General features: G+C 44.2%; 1 protein-coding gene across 48 annotated transcripts in view; it reads left to right on the top strand.

Annotated features, from left to right (window-relative positions):
* sorbs2a (sorbin and SH3 domain containing 2a) overlaps nt 1–23535 on the top strand; it is a 133602-nt gene that overhangs the window by 35398 nt on the left and 74669 nt on the right. For 44 of the 48 annotated variants that reach the window (XM_090187371.1, XM_090187369.1, XM_090187372.1 and 41 more), the window contains one exon: nt 11299–11428. The gene's annotated coding sequence lies outside the window, so the exon portion shown is untranslated. Of the gene's footprint in view, nt 1–10928; nt 10978–11185; nt 11429–23535 lie in introns of those variants that run through there. The other 4 variants (XM_090187350.1, XM_090187331.1, XM_090187333.1 and 1 more) reach the window with 4 other exon arrangements.

Consider the following 23535-nt stretch of genomic DNA (forward strand, 5'->3'; position numbering starts at 1 on the left):
AAGGCCTGATTCACGCAGTCTCCTCTGGACAGTTGGTGTTGAGATGTGTCTGTTACTTGAACTCCGAAGCATTTATTTGGGTTGCAATTTCTGAGGCTGGTAACTCTAACATATCCTCTGCAGCAGAGGTAACTATTTCCTGTGGCAGTCCTCATGAGCGCCAGTTTCATCATAGCGCTTCATGGTTTTTGCGACTGCACTTGAAGAAACTTAAACATTTCTTAATTTTCCACATTGCCTGACCTTCATGTCTTAAAGTAACTATGGACTGTCATTGTTCTTTGCATGTTTAAGCTGTTCTTGCCATAGTATGGACTTAACCCTATTTGGTAAAATACCATCTTCTGTATACCACCCCTACCTTGTCACAACACTGATTGGCTGAAATGCATTAAGAAGGAAATAAATTCCACAAATTAACTTTTTTTTATCAAGGCACACCTGTTAATTGAAAAGCATTCCAGGTGGAGCTGGTTGAGAGAATGCCAAGAGTGTGCAATGCTGTCATCAAGGCTAAGGGTGGCTACATTGAATAAGCAAAAATATTTTTGGGTTACTACATGATTACAACACGATTCCATATATTTTATTTCATAGATTTGACAATGTAGAAAATAGTACAATTAAGAAAAAATCTTGAATGAGTGTGTCCAAACATTTGATTGGGACTGTATATACAATCAATCAAATGTTTTTATAAAGCCCTTTTTACATCAGCCTATGTCACAAAGTGCTGTACAGAAATCCAGCCTAAAACCCCAAACCGCAGCAATGCAGATGTAGAAGCACAGTGGCTAGGAAAAACTTCATAGAAAAGCAGGAACCTAGGAAGAAACCTAGAGAGGAACCAGGCCCTGACGGGTGGCAGTCCTCTTTTGGCTGTGCCGGGTAGAGACTACAAGAGTACATGGCCATTAAGGCAGATTGTTCTTCAAGATGTTCAAACGTTCATAGATGACCAGCAGGTTCAAATAATAATCACAGTGGTTGTAGAGCGTGGATCGGGTCAGCAGCACGACCAGGTGGAGTGGGAACAGCAAGGAGCTGTTCCCACTAAGTAGTCCTGAGGCATGATCCTTGGGCTCAGGTGCTTCTGGAGGGGAGGGAGAGGGAATTAGAGGGTGCATACTTAAATTCGCACAGGACACCAGATAAGACAGGATAATGACACCAGATATAACAGACTGACCCTATCCCTCTGGCACATAGACTATTGCAGCATAGATACTGAAACGGGTGGGTCGGGGGCACACTGTGGCACCGTCTGACGATACCCCCGGACAGGGCCAACCAGGCAGAATATAACCCCACCCACTTGAGGGATATCTTCAACCACAACTTACTACCCTGAGACAAGGCTGAGTATAGCCCACTAAGATCTCCACCGCATGAGCACGAGGGGGGGGGGGGCAAAACCGGACAGGAAGATCACGTCTGTGACTCAACCCACTCAAGTGATTCAGCCCTCCTAGAGACGGCATGAAAGGGCACAAGACAGCCAGTGACTTATCCCCCGTAATAGGGTCAGAGGCAGAGAATCCCAGTGGAGAAGAGGGGAGCCAGCCATGCAGAGACAGCAAAGGCAGTTTGTTGCTTCAGTGCCTTGCCGTTCACCTTTGCACCCCTGGGCCAGACTATACTCAATTATTGAACCTACTGAAGAGATGAGTCTTCAGTAAAGACTTAAAGGTCAAGTCCGAGTGCATCTCTCTCATGGATAGGCAGATTATTCCATTAAAATGGAGCTCTATAGGAGAAAGCCTGCCCTGCCTCCAGCTGCTTGCTTAGCAATTCTAGGGACAGAAAGGAGGCCTGCATCTTGTGACTGTAGCATACGTGTAGGTACGTACGGCAGGTTAGCAGTAAAACCTTAAAATCAGCCATAACCTTAACAGGAAGCCAATGTAGAGATTTTCTGTGTCAAGGTTTGGCTTTTTCAAGAGAGGCTTTATTACTGCCACTTTTAGTGAGTTTGGTACACACCCGGTGTATATGGTAGAGGTCGACCGCTTATGATTTTTCAATGCCAATACCGATTATTGGAGGACCAAAAAAGCCGATACCAATTAATCGGCCAATTTATAAAAATACATGTATTTGTAATAATGACAATTACAACAATACTGAATTAACACTTATTTTAACTTAATATAATACATACATAAAATCAATTTAGCCTCAAGTAGATATTGAAACATGTTCAATTTGGTTTAAATAATGCAAAAACAAAGTGTTGGAGAAGAACGTAAAAGTGCAATATGAAAGCCAACATTTCAGTTCCTTGCTCAGAACATGAGAACATATGAAAGCTGGTGGTTCCTTTTAACATTCAATAATCCTAGGTAAGAAGTTTTAGGTTGTAGTTATTATAGGACAATTTCCCTCTATACCATTTGTATTTCATTACCCTTTGATTATTGGATGTTCTTATAGGCACTTTAGTATTGCCAGTGTAACAGTATAGCTTCCGTCCCTCTCCTCGCTCCTCCCTGGCTCGAACCAGCAGCACAACTACAACAGCCACCACATCGAAGCAGCGTTACCCATGCAGAGCAAGGGAAACAACCACCCCAAGGCTCAGAGCGAGTGACGTTTGAAACGCTATTAGCGCGAGCTAACTAGCCAGCCATTTCACTTCGGTCACACCAGCCTCATCTCGGGAGTTGATAGGTTTGAAGTCATAAACAGAGCAATGCTTGACGCACAACGAAGAGCTGCTGGCAAAACGCACGAAAGTGCTGTTTGAATGAATGTTTACGCGCCTGCTTCTGCCTACCACCGCTCAATCAGATACTTGTATGCTTGTATGCTCAATCAGACGCTAGATAATATCAACCATGTGTAGTTAACTAGTGATTTATGATTGATTGTTTTTTATAAGATAAGTTTAATGCTAGCTAGCAGCTTACCTTGGCTTACTGCATTTGCGTAACAGGCAGTCAGTCTCCTTGTGGAGTGCAACGAGAGAGAGGCAGGTCCTATTGCGTTGGACTAGTTAACTGTAGGGTTGCAAGATTGGATCCCCCGAGCTGACAAGCTGAAAATCTGTCTTTCTGCCCCTGAACGAGGCAGTTAACCCACTGTTCCTAGGCCGTCATTGAAAATAAGAATGTGTTCTTAACTGACTTGCCTAGTTAAATAAAGGTGTAAAAAAAAAATAATCGGCGCCCAAAACTACATATTTTACGATTGTTATGAAAACTTGAAATCGGACCTAATTAATCGGTCGACCTCTAGTATAGGGAGCCATTTATTATGTTCAACATAGGAGGACCAAGCACAGGAAGTAGCTCCCTCAGTAGTTTAGTTGGAATAGGGTCCAGTATGCAGCTTGACGGTTTAGAGGCCATGACTATTTTCATGAATGTATCAAGAGATACAGGATCTAAAAACTTGAGTGTCTCCATTGTTCCTAGGTCCTGGCAGTTCTGAGCAGACTCCGGACAACTGAGCTTTGGAGAAATACGCAGATTCAAAGTGGAGTCCGTAATTTGCTTTCTAATGATCATGATCTTTTCATCAAAGACGTTTATCACTGCCGAAGTGAAAGCTATCCTCTCGTTCAATGCTGTTTTTTGCGACAGTATCAAAAATACATTTTGGTTGTCTCTTTCTCCTCAATTAGTTTGGAAAAATAGGATGATTGAGCTGCAGTGAGGGCTCTTCGATATTGCATGTTACTGTCTTTACAAGCTAGTCGAAAGACTTCCAGTTTGGTGGAGCGCCATTTATTTTCCAATTTTCTGGAAGCTTGCTTCAGGGCTCTGGTATTTTCTGTATTCCAGGGCGCAAATTTCTTGTGACAAATGTTTTAGTTTTTAGGGGTGTGTCTGCATCTAGGGTATTACGCAAGGTTAAATTAAGATCCCCAATTAGGTGGTTCAATTATTATTTTTACTCTGACATCCTTGGGTAGGTGGAGGTAGTCTGGAAGGGCATCTAGGAATTGTTGGGTTGTCTGAGAATTTATAGGACAGCTTTTGATGATCCTTGGTTGGGGTCTGAACAGATTATTTGTTCCGATTTGCAAACGTAATAAAATGGTGGTCCGAAAGTCCAGGATTATGAGGGAAAACATTTAGATCCACAATATTTATTCCACGGGACAAAACTAGATCCAGGGTATGACTGTGACAATGAGTCCAGAGACATGTTGGACAAAACCCACTGAGTCAATAATAGCTCCGAAATCCTTTTGGAGTGGATCTGTGGCCTTTTCCATGTGTATATTAAAGTCACCAACAATTGCAATATTATCTGCCATGACTACAAGGTCTGATATAAAATTCAGGGAACTCAGCGAGGAACGCTGTATACGGCCCAGGAGGCCTGTAAACAGTAGCTATGAAAAAGTATTCACTTCTTCCTAATATTGAGTTGCACTCCCTTTTGACCCTCAAAACAGTCTCAATTTGTCGGGGCATGGACTCTAGACGGTGTCAAAAGCATTCCACCGGGATGCTAACCCATGTTCACTCCAATGCTTCCCACAGTTGTGTCAAGTTGGCTGGATGTCCTTTGGGTGGTGGACCATTCTTGATACTTACAGGAAACTGTTGAGTGTGAAAAACCCAGGAGCGTTGCAGTTCTTAACACACTCAAACCGGTGCGCCTGGCCCCTACGACCATACCCCTTTCAAAGGCACTTAATAATTTTGTCTTGCCCATTCACCCTCTGAATGGCACACATACACTATCCATGTCTCAATTGTCTCAAGGCTTAAAAATCCCTCTTTAACCTGTCTCCTCCCCTTCATCCACACGGATTGAAGTGGAATTAACAGGTGACACCAATAAGGGATCATAGCGTTCACCTGGATTGACCTGGTGAGTCAATGTGCCTCAGTGTATATGCCTTCATAGACTCTTAGTTTTCATCCGGCACCCAATTGTACATGCTCTTATGAACTTCACATGTCGGTGCTCATGAGTCCTTTACATGGAAATTACCTGGATAAGGAAGTCCCACGGCTGAGTTCTTTGTGACAAAGGACCCCATTGACCTTTACCATTAGGCAGCGGGATATGACAAGTTGAGTGTCCCAAATGGCACCCTGTTCATAGAGCTATGGTTGGAAGTAGTGCATTATATAGGGGTTAGGGTGGCATTTGGGAGCCAGGCGTTATTTTCACAGCATTAAGAGGGGTCGATGTCACTGGAACACCAACAGATCTTCTCTGTGTGAAAGAGGACACACAAATGAGCTATTTTCACTACATGTAGCAGGACTATTGTACTTTTCTAAAGTGCTTCAGTGGGGAACAAAGTTACAGTTAGTTGAATTGACCCCCCCCCCCTCTCTAGAAACAGCTATCGCTGAGTTAAGCAAATCCTCTATAATGCTTTAGGGCGCTGTAGAATATTGTAGATATCAACATAAAGTACTGAAAGCTTAAGCCTGCAGTGTTTTCAAATGTAGGAGTTATTTCTGTGGTTATTAAATGTACGAAGCCTACGTTTCTTCATGAGACCGTTATGTTTTTATAGTGTCAAACCAGCTACTCCCTTCCCGGGTCTCGTTTGTTTACGTCCTGTTTGTTGCTAGCGGTGGAAAAAGTGTGCAGTGATTCATGGTGGTCAAAGGTCAAGCTCTCTCTGAAAAGGCACAGTGGTGGTGCCCCTCTGGCCCTGGCCCAAGGCTTGTTCCTCTGTGACCTTTCTGTGGGCCCGGGATAAGCTGTGAAAATGAGCAGTAAGGATTACGGAGGAGGAAAGTATTAATGACAATCCTACATCCGTTTCACTCTTTTTCTCTCTCGGGCTCTCTCTCATTCTCTCTGTATATTCTATTGTGGCGATGACATACGCTACCGGACGGTGCACCAGCTGCGAGAGTAGTTTGCGCCAACAACTCCGATATGGCGGAACTGGCGTTGGGGTATGTAGAGGAAGTAAGGGCTACACACACACACCACCTCTCTCTTTCCCTCCCTTGCTTCTGTCTCTCCGGTTTGATGAGAGGTATAGCGCTAAAGAAAGCCCTCCCGTCTCTAAACCTTGCACCAGTCAAGTATGTGTAAATCCCGGGGTCGACACGTCCTAAGCCAAAATGGCTGGGCGCCGCCGTCAACAGTTTGGATCCCGTTACCGGGCAGAATGCGAGGGAAGTAGTGAGCGTGGGTGCCCGATTGGCTGCCGGGCGAGGTGGTAGGAAATGGGCCCGTCGGTGGGTCCCAGGGCAGAGGTGTGAGGGAGTCTGGGAGAGGTTGAGCAGGGTTGATGGATGACTCGTGTCATAATGTTCATAACATTCTTACGGCACTCTATCATAGGAGAATAATGTTCCCACTTATGACATCGATCTCCCAACACTTCACGTCCCAAAACGTTTGATAAGGTTCAGGCTCAACAGTGGGATGCAGTTTATTTTATATGTGAAGGGTATGTTAACTTTAGCCACAGCCTACTTTGAATTCTATTTGGGGCCATTTTGGCATTAATCTTATAGGGTTGCATCTAGCCTTTACATGGCAAAGGTCACATAACCTGCTACTGTATACTGTAGCTCTCTATATGATTTAACTTAGACCTAGTTTAAATAGACTATTATAACAGGTTTTATATAATCAACATACCAGGACAGTGTTCCTTGTTATCCGTAGGTGACATACATTAAGCCAACCATAGAGTATTTGTATGAAGCCAACCACCCAAACATAAAAGTCACTGGGCTTAAGGTTCTTTTCTGGGATGTTTGCTAGTGGGATGAAATATCGGCCTTGGTCCTCGTTTTTATATTTTTGGTCCACCCCTAAACTGAGTTCATATGTGCCCCAAATGGCGCTCTATTCCAGGGATAGTGCATTACTTTGACCAGAAGTAGTACACTCTATAGGGGAAAAGTGTCATTTGGGATGCAGACATTGTGTCACTGTAATGTGTGTTTATCCTGCTCCTCTCTGCTTTTTATAACTTGTCACTTACTTAGCTGGGAATGGCTGGACCCATATTGGTGCTGATAATGGATTGGGTGTTGAAATCAGGCCGGTGAGACAATGTTGACGTGCCCCGTCTAGTCCTGATTGGCTCATAGATTTGTGTGTGCGCCAGCTTTTCGTCTCTGGTACTTTAATGTAATAATTCCAGAGCTGTTCGTGCAACATATTTGGTTCATTAGTTTCTCCCTTTAACAATCATGTATTACTGAAGTCTCTACCTGAACAGCAATCAGCGACAATGCCCAATTTGTGTTAAAATGCCGTAAGACTGGTCAGTACCAGGTTGGATGAAAACGTCCCCTTTTATCTTTCTTCATGACTAGAACTGAAATGGAACAGGCTGAAAATTGCTCTCTTTCTGGCCCTCAGAATAACAGACAGAATGACAGACCGTTCCTTTTAGGTGCATGATCTGTCTGAATAGGTTACATCATTAGCACATGTCAATTCTCTGCTCGTCGAGATACCGCAGCTAGCGCTGCCAGTTGCCGCTTAATCATGACAGCTGACACCCCAATCGCTGTGGTCCTCAAGGTGCCAGGCTTAGAATGGGACTACTTCAGTGGCAGGAGACATGTTATCATGTCGTCAGCGCTGCTTATTTCCATAGTGGCCGTCTGTACCTTTTTTAGAGGGGATTTGAACGTTACCACTTCATCATTGGCAGGGTGACAGGGACTCGGACTGTGTTAATCCAGGACGGGCAGCTGGCTGAATCGATGCTCCATTTAACTTTTTGTCACACTGCATAGTTGCTGGACATGCAGGTGGTTGAGAGTTTCTCTGGGCCTGCTTGTTAGCACTGAGCTAGCTAGCGGTAGCGGCTCAACTGTCGGTAGCTCTATTGCTAGGACTTAGTTTGTTGTTAGCATCAGTTAGCACCAGGTTGTTGTTGTTAGCACAGTTCGCGGTTGACTTGTTGCTAGCTCTATTGCTAGGAGTTAGCTTGTTGTTAGTATACGTTAGCATCAAGCTAACTAGTTGAAAGTATGAGCAAAGACTGTGCAGTATGAAGACAGGCTGTAATTGCTTCTCAGTGTGACATTGGCTAGCTAAGCTCATGTGCAGAAACACGTCATCGGGTCTAACGGTCGTCTCGCGCCAAACTTCACGAGAATAAAAACGTGCCAGTTTGCCACTTCACGAAGTTGGAGTAATAACATGTACGACTTCTTAGGGCTGCAATCCCGTTAACGGGATGATATGACAACAGCCAGTGAAAGTGCAGGGCGCCAAATTCAAAACAACAGAAAACTCATCATTAAAATTCCTCAAACATGCATGTATCTTATACCGTTTTAAAGGTAATCTTGTTGTTAATCCCACCACAGTGTACAATTTCAAATAGGCTTTACAGCGAAAGCACCACAAACAGTTATGTTAGGTGACCACCAACTCACAGAAAAACCCAGCCATTTTTCCAGCCAAAGAGAGGAGTCACAAAAAGCACAAAAAATTAATCACTAACCTTTGATCTTCATCAGATGACACTCATAGGACTTCATGTTACACAATACATGTATGTTTTGTTTGATAAAGTTCATATTTATATTTAAAAAAATCTGAGTTTACATTGGCGCATTACGTTCACTAGTTCCAAAAACATCCAGTGATTTTGCATCATAAATGTAGATGAAAATACGTTATACACATGGAATTATAAATATACCTCTCCTTAATGCAACCGCTGTGTCAGATTTCAAAAAAACTTTACGGAAAAAGCAAACCATGCAATAATCTGAGACGGCACTCAGAAAATAAATACAATTTTCTGTCTTCGCTATCATGTGAAATGCGCGTGACCAGCCCTTGGCTCTCTGCCAGACACCTGGCTCATTCAGCTCCCATTCAGCCCCACAACACAGAAGTCTTTCAAGTTTCTAAAGACGGTTGACATCTAGTGGAAGCCCTAGGAAGTGCAACTTCATCCATATCCCACTGTGAATTCAATAGGGGCTGGGTTGAAAATCGACCAACCTCAGATTTCTCACTTCCTGTCTGGATTTCTTCTCAGGTTTTTGCCTGCCATATGATTTCTGTTATACAGACATCATTCATACAGTTTTAGAAACTTCAGTGTTTTCTATCCAATACTAATAATGATATGCATAAATTAGTAACTGGGACTGAGGAGCAGGCCGTTTACTCTGGGCACCTTTCATCCAAGCTACTCAATACTGCCCCTGCAGCCATAAGAAGTTAAGACATTGGCGCCAATCTAGGTTGTGCCTTTTTTAGATTTCGAGAAAATGAACAACTTAAGAATTGTTCATTTCTCACAATGACTTCTCAAACCACAAACCCTGGTCTGCTTGGTTGGCTTCACAAATGTTCCCGGAAGTTTTGCGATTTCGCGCTACTGGGTTTAGAAACTGTGGTGTTAGTTAGCATCACATTAGTTAGTTAGTGTCAGAATCATTTCAACACCTATTCTATTAACAGGGATTTCTGTGTCTCGAAGCATGTGGATGATAAAGACTTGCAATTCAGGTTGCATGACCTTAACTTTACAATTAGACTACTTTCATTTCACACAAAGTATATTTGTCTATGTATTGTATGGTACATTCACATGCGAGGCATGCATATTTATAGCTCAATAATACATGATGTTAAGTAAAGTTCGCAAGTAATCTTTGCAGACCATTGGAGCCATTTTAACGCAAGAGGAAGTTCTAGCAGTGGATGGAATACAACTTATTTTTCCTCTCCCATCACAGATAGGGATAGCATTGTCCTCATCTCTCCAACAACATGAAACTCTCCGTTTCCCTTAGCACGTTCACAGTGGGGACCCCATAATAGACACTGTGCTGTACATCATTGTGCCTTTCTGCAAACAGCATAAATGCATCGCAGACCTCACAACACACAAAGCTACACCCCAAATGGCCAAATTAGCTCTTGTGGTTGGCAATTGTAGGAGTCACCCAAAATCCACAAGAAAAGGGAGTGGTTGGCACAGCAGTTTCTGTAGGCATGTTTGTTATGGAAGCCTCTGCTTCAAAATGGTAACAAGTAAAACATCAATCTCTCTCTTTATTCCACTATTTCCTTGAAAGCTTCCTCATCTCATTTCCTTCATGGCCACTGATTTTTAAATGACTCATCTTGATGAAAAAATGTAATTGAAAACCTATCCAGTCTTGTCATCCATCTGTTTTGATTGGAAAGTAGCAAATTAAGTATGAGTAAGTAATGATGTATTACAGTATATTGGGGCGAAGCCGGTGAAGTTCACCGGAGAAATTGCGGTAATGAATTGAGGTTCGTCCACGATAACTAACTCCTTTTGTTAAATATGTTGAATAATTGATCAGTCTTGGCTACCTCATCAGTGACCACCAGTGAGTGTAATTTGACTCATCCAAAAGGGATCATTAAAGGAACTTAATGAACATCTCAGGGACCAGGCGGATGAAGCTTATGTTATGTTGTGTATGTCCCTTGCTGTATCTATTTGTGTCTGTTTGGTTTACTGCTGCGTTTAGAGAGGTGGAAGTTGCCCAGTAGCTGTGTTACGTTATGGGATGACCAGCCTCTAAATGCAAGGTGAATATAGCTCTAGTTACATCACTTGCCTGCGAATAGCTGGTCGGGATAGGGTGGAGGAGACGGTGTGCGCGACGTGTGTGTGTGTGTGCGCTTAATGTTTATGTGCTCGCGGATCATCACACTGAGCCGGGCCAACTCTTCTGACGGATGATCAAACCGTCAACAGCAGAGAGCAAAAGCTTGTGTCCTGCATGGGGTATATCAAATGTGGCTTGTTGCTCAACATCATTTCTGTGTGGGAACTCCACTTTACATGGCGCCCAATAAGTTAATGGCACACACATAATCGTTCAAATAGCGACGCTGTGGAGAGATGGTTTTGCGTTACCTATTTGACACCTCACTCCGCGCAGTCTGCCCATTCCGTCCCCCTTCTAGTCTATCCATCATTTATTTTGACTCTGCTGCTTATCCTGACAGAGGAATGCCTGTCTGCTACTGAGCTACTGCCCCGCTGACATAGCTCATGCCTGGGATGGGGAGGTGTGTGTGTGTGTGTGTGTGTGTGTGAGCTTGTGGGTTTGTAACTGCGTGATGGCTACGTGTATTGTATGTATGTATGTATGTATGTATGTAGGCATATATATTCAGAAGCAGATCCTGTCACTTTATCCACCCCCCATACACATTCCCACACACTCTGACCCACCTACTCTAGGGGTAACTTTCCAGTCCTGTAGTTGCAGCATGTCTGTGTCTCAAAATAGCCCTCTCTCATCACTGCTTCACCTAAACAGGGAACTCTCTCGCTCTCTCTCTAACTCTGTTTTCCTCTTCTCTCTGTTGCATCTGGGTGCTTCCCAGGATCGGACAGACTAGGCTCTGGATTTAAAGCCTGAGGAGGAGTGCGGAATTCTCCGGAACGAGTGAAGAATTGAGATCACTGATGCCCGTCTCTCCCGAATAAGTCTCCCAGCTTTTGATTTTTATGACGGTAAGATTTTTATTTTTGCCACTCTTGCACTAGCTGTCTGTACGTGAAAGGTCATGAGTTTTTGCTGTGTTTACAGGTGTAATGTCAGTCAGAGTAGGCTTTGTTGGAACGGACATGCCTCACAAACCATTGGGAGTCGAGCACTTGCGTATCAGTGGACTGGATGTATGATTTTGATAACAATTCATAAGATCAACAATGAGGGCAAAGTGAATGGAATAGTCCAGCAGTAATTTATTTTTTATTTTTTATTTATTTATCCGTTATTTTACGAGGCACTCCAAAATTATTAAGTATTTATTTTTTACTATTTTTTTTAAAGTCTATTTGCTTTTTGCATTATAGTATTTGATTTTAGTAATTTGTTTTTGATTGAGAATCTGCACTTTAAAAATGTTTTTGTAATATGATTAGATCGGATACTCTTTGTCTGTTGGAACAGAACAGTACCACTACATCCCAGCACTACACCATAGCCAAACCCAACAGTGGACAGGACAAAAATGGTTTCAATTAAAACCAGGGTTTTTCTTCCCGAACCTCTAACCTCAGGAAAAAGCCAGACAAAAAAAAACATACTCTGCTTTCATTTGGAACATAGGAACATCTAACCCAAACCAGGCTCTTCAAATAGTCTACAATACAGCCACAAAAAAACAATACGTTGCTTGCATTTTCAACTCTAACATGTCGGCTGCCTGTCAAAATGGTGTATGGCTTATAGGGCTTTCGCCTCTGCAGTCTTGTCAATGCTTATCATGTTTACACAGCCTTGCTGGTCCCATGCCACTTGTCTTTCTTGAACCCTGATGTGTCATCATATTGCAAATACAACATGGCTAAAATAATGAGAGGGAGAATGGAGGGAAGATGGAGGCAGAGAGAGAGAGTGACATGGATTGAATTTTGTGCAGTATCCGGAAAGGCTTCCATAACTCTAATTTGAACCCATATTGAAAGACAACCGAAACCAACCAATTCCCCAAACCCTCCCCTGCCTTTTCTCTCCCTCTCTCTCCCTCCTACTTCATTCTACCCTTTTCACTTTTTCATCCTGCTCTTTTTCCCCTCCACAATTATCTGTCCATTAGGCCAGTCTCTGAGGTGTTGTGGAATGCCACCTTGACCCCACCCACCCCTTGAGTCCACACTCTCACATGCAGAGAGAGAGAGAGAGCGCGGATCCCTTGGCCCTTGTTCCCCCTGACCTCACACACACACAGGGACGCTTTGTTGCATGCCCATTGGCGAATGGGACAAGGACATTTTTACCCCCCCACCACCACCACACTTTCGGGTGACTATTTCACCTCACAGGGTTGTGTACGCACAGTGTCCACAGTGATCAATCGATAGGGCGTTAATGGATGGAATGTGGTTCAGTTTTATTTACAGGAAAAGGATTTCAATTTAGTTCAGGAAGATGAGGGCTTGATAGGCAAGAGGTCTCAGTTGAAGTATTAGCAGATTTCAGGTTAGGTTGAAAAATGTTGAAGATAAATGTGTCTGGTTTGGCAACTCTTGTTTTTTATTTATTTTTATCTTCCTCATACCATGCCGTTTAGGGTCATTTGTTAAAAGTCCCTGTCGTACACAAAGACAAAGATTGCTTTGCAGCAAGCAGTGAAAAACAAGCTTCTTGAGTTACAATGCCGTGTAAGAAAGTGAAACTCTGCAAACACGTATGCACAGCTACACCAACAAGCGTGCATAACGACAACCACACGCATACAAACAGTTGCATGCTCACACACACACACACACACACACACACACACACACACACACACACACACACACACACACACACAGAGGTCAGCAAAGACACCCACAGATCTGCACAGACAATAACACACACACTCATTTTCAGTGCTATGTAATGTCTGCTATTGCTTACCGTTAGCTGGGCGAGTAGTGTGTCAGGGTTGTGTCACAGCGACACTCTTGAGGCCTGTTGCTATTTGATGACGGCGATGAAAATAGAAGTAGAATTGTCTGTAACAAGAGCCCAAAACACCAGGAGGGTACTTAAAGTATTTTTCTGGTACACAGTCCTACCCCACAATATTGAGACTGGTACCAAAACAAGGGCTCTCCAGTCCAACTATACACACCAAGAGTTTGTCTTTGACATTCTTTACATGTCAAGCCTTTGACTTTGTCCCCCCTCTGAGTTTATAAACGTTGTTCGGTGACCTTTTCTGATCCACTTGCCCCACGATCTCGCGGGGAACTTTCGGAGTGTTATAAAGTTGCCCCTTGAAGCTGATCAGAAGACAATTTTGCATTACCCCCCCCCCCTATCCCTTACTCTACCCTCACCTCCGAAGGTTGGGGGTGATAAGCTGAGCTTAGATCAGTGTCTAAGGACAACGACTCGAAACTCAAAAAGTTAAATGCGGCACCATTACAGAGTGCCTATCCGACAGTAAAGCATCCTGGCCCGGGAATATCTTTAACTCGCAGAGGTTAGTGTTACCCTCTACGACACAGATCCTATAAAGTCCCCTCCTGATAGGCCAAGGCGCTAAACCCTAATTGCTCTTGTAAGTCGCTCTGGATAGGAGCGTCTGCTAAATGACTAAAATGTAAATAGACTTCTCTCTCTGCTCCAGAGCCCTCTGGAGGGCAAAGGGCCTGTCTAAGGGACGTAAGTATAACCCACTCGCCCCTCGTTTAAAGACCACCGTATCCTACTCCACACAGTTCACGCTGGCACCTGGGGAATTCAGTCCGTCTATGGGGAGGTAATACTTTATAAGCTACAGCTGATAGTCAATCTTGTTGTGTTGACGTCTACATCTCTTTTTAATCATGCTTGTCTAGTAGCCTGATTGTAGGTTATATGAATATCAATGTTATATCCACCATGTATTCATTGAGTGGGGTAATTCATCAGCCATACCGCTAAATTGTCTTTTGCAAGGATGCAGGGAACGCTGTCCCCCTTTGCAGTTGAAGAGCAATTGTCTTAGCATGACATTACCCCTACTGGTTCATTCCCGCAGATAGCCACATTCACCTTCAAAACCATTAGCATTGAGCCAGAAAGTTTGAATTCATACGTGTCTCAATTCTCTGCACTGGAAGGGCAATTCTCTTTGCGCCAGCTGCTTCACCCTTCATTCCACATTCCACCTTCGCCTTCAAAACATTTAGCAGTTAGCTATTATCATTAGTGATGTAGCATTAGCATTGAGCCTGCCTGAATCATGATCCTCTCTATCCTTCTTTCCTTCAGTGCTAGGCTAGCTGCTTCACTCGTACTACCATATTCCCTCCAACTTCAAAGTCGTTAGTGTTAGCATTGGCATTAGCATAGGAGTGTTTTTGGAATAACGAGGCTCTCTAAAGACTCTGCAGGTCCCCCGTGGGGCTATTTAGCTCTTCGCACGTCACAAAAGGTCTTCTTTCCAAGGCTAAACACCCAGTTAACAGACGGTGCTCTCGCTCCCAACTTCCCCATAACGTCTGTCTCCTCCACACCGCCTAGCCGCGAATAGGAAATGTCAGGCCTATTAAAATATATGTTGGGCCGGCTTCACAGAGATGGAAAGACGGTATAGAAGCCCTCACCAAGGCCTTTTAATCGCAGGCATGCAGAGCTTCCGTTTCCTTTTCTACCTAGTTGCTCGCCAATGGATTGATTCGTGTCGCGATTTAAAACGTAGATGAGGAACACCGGCAGTGTTTGGGGCTCAGCCCTCCAAGCATGGAGTTGAAAAGTTCTGCGCCCTATGCCCTCCTAGGACTTCAGAACCTATTACCCTTCTCAGCAGTGGGACGTTTTAGTATGATCCTTCTCAGATGCTTAGCAGTGACTTTTCACTGATTTGACTTACCAAACTTGGCCTGTCAGGAATGCCTGCTGTTTTACAGAGAAAGTCTCCATAAATAGACTATCTGGCAGTGCAGATAGCCATTTCTGCAGCATTCAAGTAGACGATTCCACGAGACTCCATAGGACTGAGCATGGCACTTGACAGGTGAAATATGATCGCGAGACAGTGGTCAACATTGGGGTTCCGTCATACTATCAGTCCACTGACTCCACTCTTTTCTGTTTTGTTTGTGAGGTCACATGGTGCCAACGTCTGCCAGGTCTATTCATCAGGGTATGTAATATGGAGACGATGGCCTATGGACAGACAGTCCCTCAGTAGAATAAAGATGTGAGCTGAAATACCACCGCTGACGAGGCTCCTCCTCCAGCGTGTCCACACACACACACACAGAGAGAGATAGGCAGTCCTGCCAGACTGCAGACTTTGCAGGTCTACAGAGATGGAGGGACAGACCGAGGAACTGACAGGACCACAGGTAGACAGAATGACAGAGACAGGCAGACAGAACAACAGAAAGAGTGCCAAATTGAGCAAGATTTATGGGCAGTCCTTTCACTCCAGGCTACCTTGACTTGTTTATCCTTATCCACATCTCCACACATTGGTAGGGAACCACATTTTGAATGCATACAAATTACTCATATGATAATTCCCTACTTTTCTGATGAACCGGTTCGATCTGGTTTTGGATAGCAGTCCATCTCTATACTGCAATTACTTCCCATTAGCGCTAACTGTTAATCGTTATGGCCATGGTCCAGTGGGGTGGAGGAGACCGCAGAGGCAACTCTTGAGGTATTGTTCACTGCTAGAGGACCATTCTGCCATACAGCTTACATAACGCTACCATGCTAATCATAGCTAGCGCTCTTGCCCTTTCTCTGTTTCTGCCTGACGGGATGAAGTGGTGACCTGAACGAGTCCTATTCTGCTCCCCATCTCTATTTCTATCTCTCGTTCTCTGTCGTCATGGTTTTTTCGAACTGTCACTTTGCTCCCTCTGCCTCTGCCCCTGTTTTCCATTTTCTTTCTCAATATTTTTCTGTCTTTCTCTCCTCACTCTTCTAATCATCATCCTGTGCCTCCAGAAGTTTCTACTGCTGCTCTATAACAATACAGTGTAATCCCGGACCCACACTGGACAGAAGCAACACCGCAGGTTGTCATATCCAATTGCTTTTGCCCCCAGCCACAGAGCAGGGCCTTGTGTTGCGTAATTGCATTAGCTTACATTAGCGCTCTCAGGGCAGTGGCTACTGCTCGTTGGCGGTTAGCCGCCATAGCAATGATGTGATGCAACCCTGCTGGACAACACCGGGCTCTGTTGTTGCCGCCTCAGACCCAGTATGGGTATTGGGAATGAGGGGGTCAGTGTATTGTCCCCCTCCCAGGCTCATTCGTTCACACAGAGGGGGGTCCGCTAATGAGTAGAGAGGTTGAACAAACAGATCCCTTATAACGGGGAGATATTATTTGATTTAAAACTGTTAAGTTCAGTGGAGGGCTTGTTGGGGATCAAATCTGATATGGGGTCTAAGTAGTTTGATATTTCCATTTATGCATTTAGCAGACGCTCTTATCCAGAGTGACTTACAGGAGCAATAAGGGTGAAGTGTCTTGCTCAAGGGCACATGGGCAGATTTACTATCCCAAAGCAGCTTATAGCTCCTTTTAGTAAAGAGGCGTGGGCTAAAGGTGTTCTCAAGTCTTCTACACTCCAGCTGCCTATTTGGCCGGGGATGTGACGGAATTGTCATACTCTACGTGCTGTTTAGTGAATAATACTTTAGGACTGTAAGTAAATAAATAGTAGTTGCCTATTTGGCTAGGCCTTTGACCGAGTTATCATAAATGTACTATGTATACTGAACAAAAATATAAACGTAACATGTAAAGTGTTGGTTTCATGAGCTGAAATAAAAGATCACAGAAATTTTCCACACGCACAAAAAGCTTATTTCTCTCACATTTTGTGCACAGGTTTGTGGATTTGCAAATTGTGGGTTTTAACAACCAAAGGATTTCTGCACAAACTGTCAGAAACCATCTCAGGGAAAATCATCTGTGTGCTCACCGTCCACACCAGGGTCGTGACCCGACTACAGTTGGGTGTCGTAACTGACTTCAGTGGGAAAATGCTCAATGGCCACTGGCACGCTGGAGAAGAGTGCTCTTCACAGATTAATTCTGGTTTCAACTGTACCGAGCAGATGGCAGACATGCATGGTGTTGTGTGGTTGTGCGGCTTGCTGACATAGTTGTGAACAGAGTACCCGGTGGGGGTGGGGTTATAGTATGGACAAGGAACACAATTGCATTTTAGCGACGCCAAATTGAATGCACAAAGATACCATGACGAGATGCTGAGACCCATTGTCGTGCCGTTCATCCACCGCCATCACCTCATGTTTCAGCGTGATAATGAACGGTCCCATGTCATAAGGATCTGTACACAATTCCTGGAAACTGAAAATATCCCCGGCCTGACTACTCACAAGACATGGCACCCATTGAGCATGTGTGGTATGCTCTGGTTTGACGTGTACGACAGCGTGTTCCAGTTCCTGACAATATCCAGCGACTTTGCAGAGCCATTGAAGAGTAGTGACACAACATTGCACAAAAATCTAATTTTTTGTCACGTGCGCTGAATACAACAGGTGTAGGTAGACCTTACAGTGAAATGCTTACTTACAGGCTCTAACCAATAGTGCAAAAAAGGTATTAGGTGAACTCCATAGATTAGGGCCTAATGCATTTATTTAAATTGATGGATTTCCTTATACGAACTAACTCAGTAAAATCATTGAAATTGTTGCATGTTGCATTTTATTTTTGTTCAGTGTAGTAGTACAAGCTACTAAATATTGAGAATTCTGGGAAAAGGTATTCTTCATCACAACGGCACTTCCTGATTTTAAAAGGCTAAAAAAAAAGTCAGAGTGCTGATTTACAGTGCATTCATAAACAGATACCTTATTTACATAGGTATTCAGACCCTTTGCTATGATACTCTAAATGGTTTCCGTTGGTCATCCTTCATGTTTCTGCAACTTGATTGGAGTCCACCTGTGGTAAATCCAATTGATTGGACATGATTTGGAAAGGCACACACCTGTCTATATAAGGTCCCACAGTGACACAGCACGTCAGAGCAAAAACTAAGCCATGAGGTTGAAGGAATTGCCCGTAGAGCTCCGAGACAGGATTGTGTCGAGGCACAGATATGGGGGAAGGGTACCAAAAACATTCTGCAGCATTGAAGGTCCCCAAGAACACAGTGGCCTCTATCATTCTTAAATGGAAAAAGTTTGGAACATCCAAGACTCTTCCTAGAGCTGGCTGACCGGCCAAACTTAGCAATCGGGCCAGAAGGGCCTTGGTCAGGGAGGTGACCCTAAAGGACGCTCAGACCATGAGAAACAAGATTCTCTGGTCTGATGAAACCAAGATTGAACTCTTTAGCCTGATTGCCATGCGTCATGTCTGGAGAAAATCTGGCACCATCCCTACGGTGAAGCAAGGTGGTGGCAGCATCATGTTGTGGAGATGTTTTTCAGCGGCAGAGACTGGGAGACTAGTCAGGATCACAGGAAAGCTGAACGGCGCAAAGTACAGAGAGGTCCTTGATGAAAACCTTCTCGAGTGCTATTTAAAAAAATATATAATCATTTACAAAAATGTCTAATCCTGTTTTTTCTTCGTCAAAAAACGATTTAATACATTTTAGAATAAGGCTGTAACGTAACAAAATGTGGAAATAGTCAAGGGGTCTGAATACTTTCAGAATGCATTGTATCTGACCGATATATGAAGGAAATCCACTTGCAGCCATTTGAATGACAGGTGTTAGCTGATGGGCACATTTTAATTGACACATTTCTAGATCAGATGTTGCTCTTAGAGAACGTGCTGACTGTGTGGACAACAGTGGGTTTTACTGACCTTGGATCAGTTAACAGAATAAACTGTTCTAATCCTGGATTACGACTCACATTTTCATCTATTTCCTTCTCAGGAATTGTTCAGTACAGCAGAGGAGCTTTTGTATGATGTTTTGTTTATTGTTTTGGGTTTATCAGATTTTTTTATTTCAAAGCTTAATGGGAATCATGCTTTTGCTCGGACAATACCGCTTAGAAGTGGCGCACTAAAATACCCACATCTGAAACCACAATTGGACCTTTTTTACCTTCTCTTTGTATTTTGTTTTGTTCATTGTTTTGGGTTTATTGATTTATATTTCAAGGCTGAATGCAAATCACGATTTGTCTCTGACAACACTGCTTTGAAGTAACGCACCAAAATACCCGCAGCTAAAACCCCAAGCAACCCATAAAATGGACCGTCTCCACCAAAAGCACACTAGCCCTTCTCAAGGTCTTATTTTGTTTCCCAAGCGTCTCTTTTCCTGTGCCACCGGCCAGAGTTCCCCACATATTTCCCACCAAAAATACACCACTAAAATAACTTGGCCCCAATTCAGTTAATTGTGGAAGAGAGTAATTGTGGATTCTATCCTTTTTTGGCCGTAGCGTTGAGGTGCCCCGTCGGCATCGGACGATTTTAAGGTTGAGTCTCAGACTCACCATGTCGTGACTGAGATTTACTCTGGATTTGACGGACATTCCTTTGCTTTTACATTTCTGGTCTCCGTCTCTCATTCTCTGTCGTACAGATCCTCACCAAATTGCCAGGCTATGGTTTATTCTCAACCCCACAGTACATTAACTGGGACTTTGAAACCATCTCTGGGGCTTCAATTACCGGTAATATTAAAATGAACTAATTTCACATTTACCTCCGGATATTGCACTTAGTCAACCTCCATTAGCACCAGAACCAAAGAAACATTTTTCACAGACAGTTTAAGTAATTCTTATGCGTGCCTAAAAATAGACTCAACCCAAAAAAGGCTATCAGCTGCGTTTTTGGTGTGCGTCTTTAAATAGCCCTTCCCCCACCTCCTTAGGACTTGCTGACCTCTTGCTAGCGTGTGTGGCCACTGTGGGGTCATGGCCCCCTTGTAGAGGAGACCATAGTCAGCTTATCTAACAGCGGCCGCCCGAGTCGCTCATGTGTCTGCGTACACACAAACGCGTACAGACACTCACGTATACTGTACAAATTCAAACAGTCTGGCCATGTTCACCAACTAACCTGAACTGACACACACATATATATATATATATATTTATTACACACACACACACACACACACACACACACAAAGGAACCTTCCATGTACACTAACCAACCTGAAAACATAACCAGACGCACAATCAATCCTCTTTTTAAACGCTATATGTTTGAATGTGTGTGTGTACATGCGTGTGTATCAAGGAACACAGAGATCGAAACCACCATCTGCACCTGGCTTTTTTCCAATGGCAAACATTATGCCTCCGTTTTTTTTACTTTTTATATGAAAATTACAGTGAGCGCAACTGCAGTGTATTACCTTGGTCACGGACGTCAAACGGCATATAGCATGTCTCTTTTGCATCCATTATTTCATCAGGCCTTTCCACTAAAATACACCAACCAGCTCCTTTTGAGACATAACCCTAGCCTCTAGTATGATTAGGTCTTTGATTTGAAAAGTCTGTATTTGGAGAGGCAGAGATTGGAGACATTGGCAATGCTTTTCCCCCTCAGCCTCTTTGCCGAGATTTTCCTTGACGTATATAAGGATGCATCCCAAATGGCACCCTATTTGCTGTTAGTGCAGTACTTTTGACCAGGCCCAATAGGTGCCATTCCAGTCTCTGTTTCCAATAGACTTCCCCTATATTTACTGTGATGCTAGCGGATGGCCCTAAGCTTAGTTTCATTTGTGGCCAATAAGTTTTGTTGAGGTCATCATTATTATAACACTAGCTCCGACAGGTCGGGAAAAGTGCCAAGTCATCGGGGGAGATGGAACACCTCAAATGGCCACAGATGGAAGAGAACGCTTTAAGAGTCACCACCTCTCTCCCCAGTTATCAGCACACAAGGACTCTCTAAAGTGGAGAACGGTGGGAGGACGCTCTTCACACAAGTCACTATCTAATCTCTTGAGTGCATTTAACACCCCTGTGCATCAGGAGAGGTTCGATCCACTGATAGAAAGTGACTGGTGATCCCTGGAGGTCATTCAATCAATCAATCAATCAATCAATCAAATAAATATATTTATAAGGCGTTTTTACATCAGCCGATGTCACAAAGTGCTATACAGAAACCCAGCCTAAAACCCCAAACAGCAAGCAATGCAGATGTAGAAGCACGGTGGCTAGGGAAAACCTCCCTAGAACCTAGAAAGGCAGGAACTTAGGAAGAAACCTAGAGAGGAACCAGGCTCTGAGGGGTGGCCAGTCCTCTTCTGGCTGTGCCGGGTGGAGATTATAACAGAACATGGCCAAGATGTTCAAACATTCATAGATGACCAGCAGGGTCAAGTAATAATAATCCGTGGTTGTAGAGGGTGCAACAGGTCAGCAGTAAATGTCAGTTGGCTTTTCATAGCCGAGCATTCAGAGTTAGAGACCGCAGGTGCGGGACAAGGTAGCACGTCCGGTGAACAGGTCAGGGTTCCATAGCCGCAGGCAGAACAGTTTAAACTGGAGCAGCAGCACGACCAGGTGGACTGAGGACAGCAAGGAGTCATCAGGCCAGGTAGTCCTGAGGCATGGTCCTAGGGCTCAGGTCCTCTGAGAGAAGAGAAGGCAAGAGAGAGAGAATTAGAGGGAGCATACTTAAATTCACACAGAACACCGGATAAGACGGACTAGAATGGTCCAAACACACCAAGACCGCCGTGAAGAGGGCACGACAAAGCCTATTCCCCCTCAGGAAACTAAAAAGATTTGGCATGGGTCCTGAGATCCTCAAAAGGTTCAAAAGGTTCTACAGCTGCAACATCGAGAGCATCTTGACTGGTTACATCACTGCCTGGTACGACAATTGCTCGGCCTCCGACCGCAAGGCACTACAGAGGGTAGTGGGTACGGCCCAGTACATCACTGGGGCTAAGCTGCCTGCCATCCAGGACCTCTATACCAGGCGGTGTCAGAGGAAGGCCCTAAAAATTGTCAAAGACCCCAGCCATCCCAGTCATAGACTGTTCTCTCTACTACCGCATGGCAAGCTGTACCGTAGTGCCAGTCTAGGACAAAAAGGCTTCTCAACAGTTTTTACCCACAAGCCATAAGACTCCTAACCAAATGGCAGGTAACCAAATGGCTACCCGGACTATTTGCATTGTGTACCCCCTCCCCAACCCATCTTTTACGCTGCTGCTACTCTCTGTTTATCATATATGCATAGTCACTTTAACTATACATTCATGTACATACTTCCTCAATTGGCCCGACCAACCAGTGCTCCCGCACATTGGCTAACTGGGCTATCTGCATTGTCCCGCCAATCCCTCTTTTACGTTACTGCTACTCTCTGTTCGTCATGTATGCATAGTCACTTCAACCATAAATACATGTACATACTACCTCAATCAGCTCGACTAACATGTGTAGCCTCGCTACTTTTATTTTTTACTGTTTAAAAAAAAAAAATCTTTACTTACCTATTGTTCACCTAATACCATTTTTTTTCACTATTGGTTAGAGCCTGTAAGTAAGCATTTCACTGTAAGGTGAATTCACCTGTTGTATTCGGCGCACGTGACAAATAAACTTTGATTTGATTTGAAGACCGGAGAAATACTCCAGATATAACAGGCTGACACTAGCCCCCCGACACAAACTTTTGCAGCATAATTACTGGAGGCTGAGACAGGATGGGTCGGGAGACACTATGGCCCCGTCTGACTATACCCCCGAACAGGGCCAACCAGGCAGGATATAACTCCACCTACTTTGCCAAAGCACAGCCCCCACACCACTTGAGGGATATCTTCAACCACCAACTTACTACCGTGAGACCATGCCGAGTATCGCCCACAAAGATCTCCCCCACGGCATGAACCCAAGGGGGGTGCCAACCTGGACAGGAAGATCACATCAGTGACTCCACCCACTCAAGTGATGCACCCCTCCTAGGGACGGCATGGAAGAGCACCAGTAAGCCAGTGACTCAGCCACTGTAATAGGGTTAGAGGCAGAGCATCCCAGTGGAGAGAGGGGAACCGGGCCAGGCAGAGACGGTAAGGGTGGTTCACCGCTCCAGTGCCTTTCCGTTCACACCCCTGGGCCAGACTACACTCAATCATAGGACCTACTGAAGATATGAGTCTTTAATGAAGACTTAAAGGTCAAGACC

This window comes from Oncorhynchus mykiss, chromosome 10 (genome assembly GCF_057628025.1).
Source record: "Oncorhynchus mykiss isolate SJ-2025 chromosome 10, ASM5762802v1, whole genome shotgun sequence".
Taxonomy (NCBI): Eukaryota; Metazoa; Chordata; class Actinopteri; order Salmoniformes; family Salmonidae; genus Oncorhynchus; species Oncorhynchus mykiss.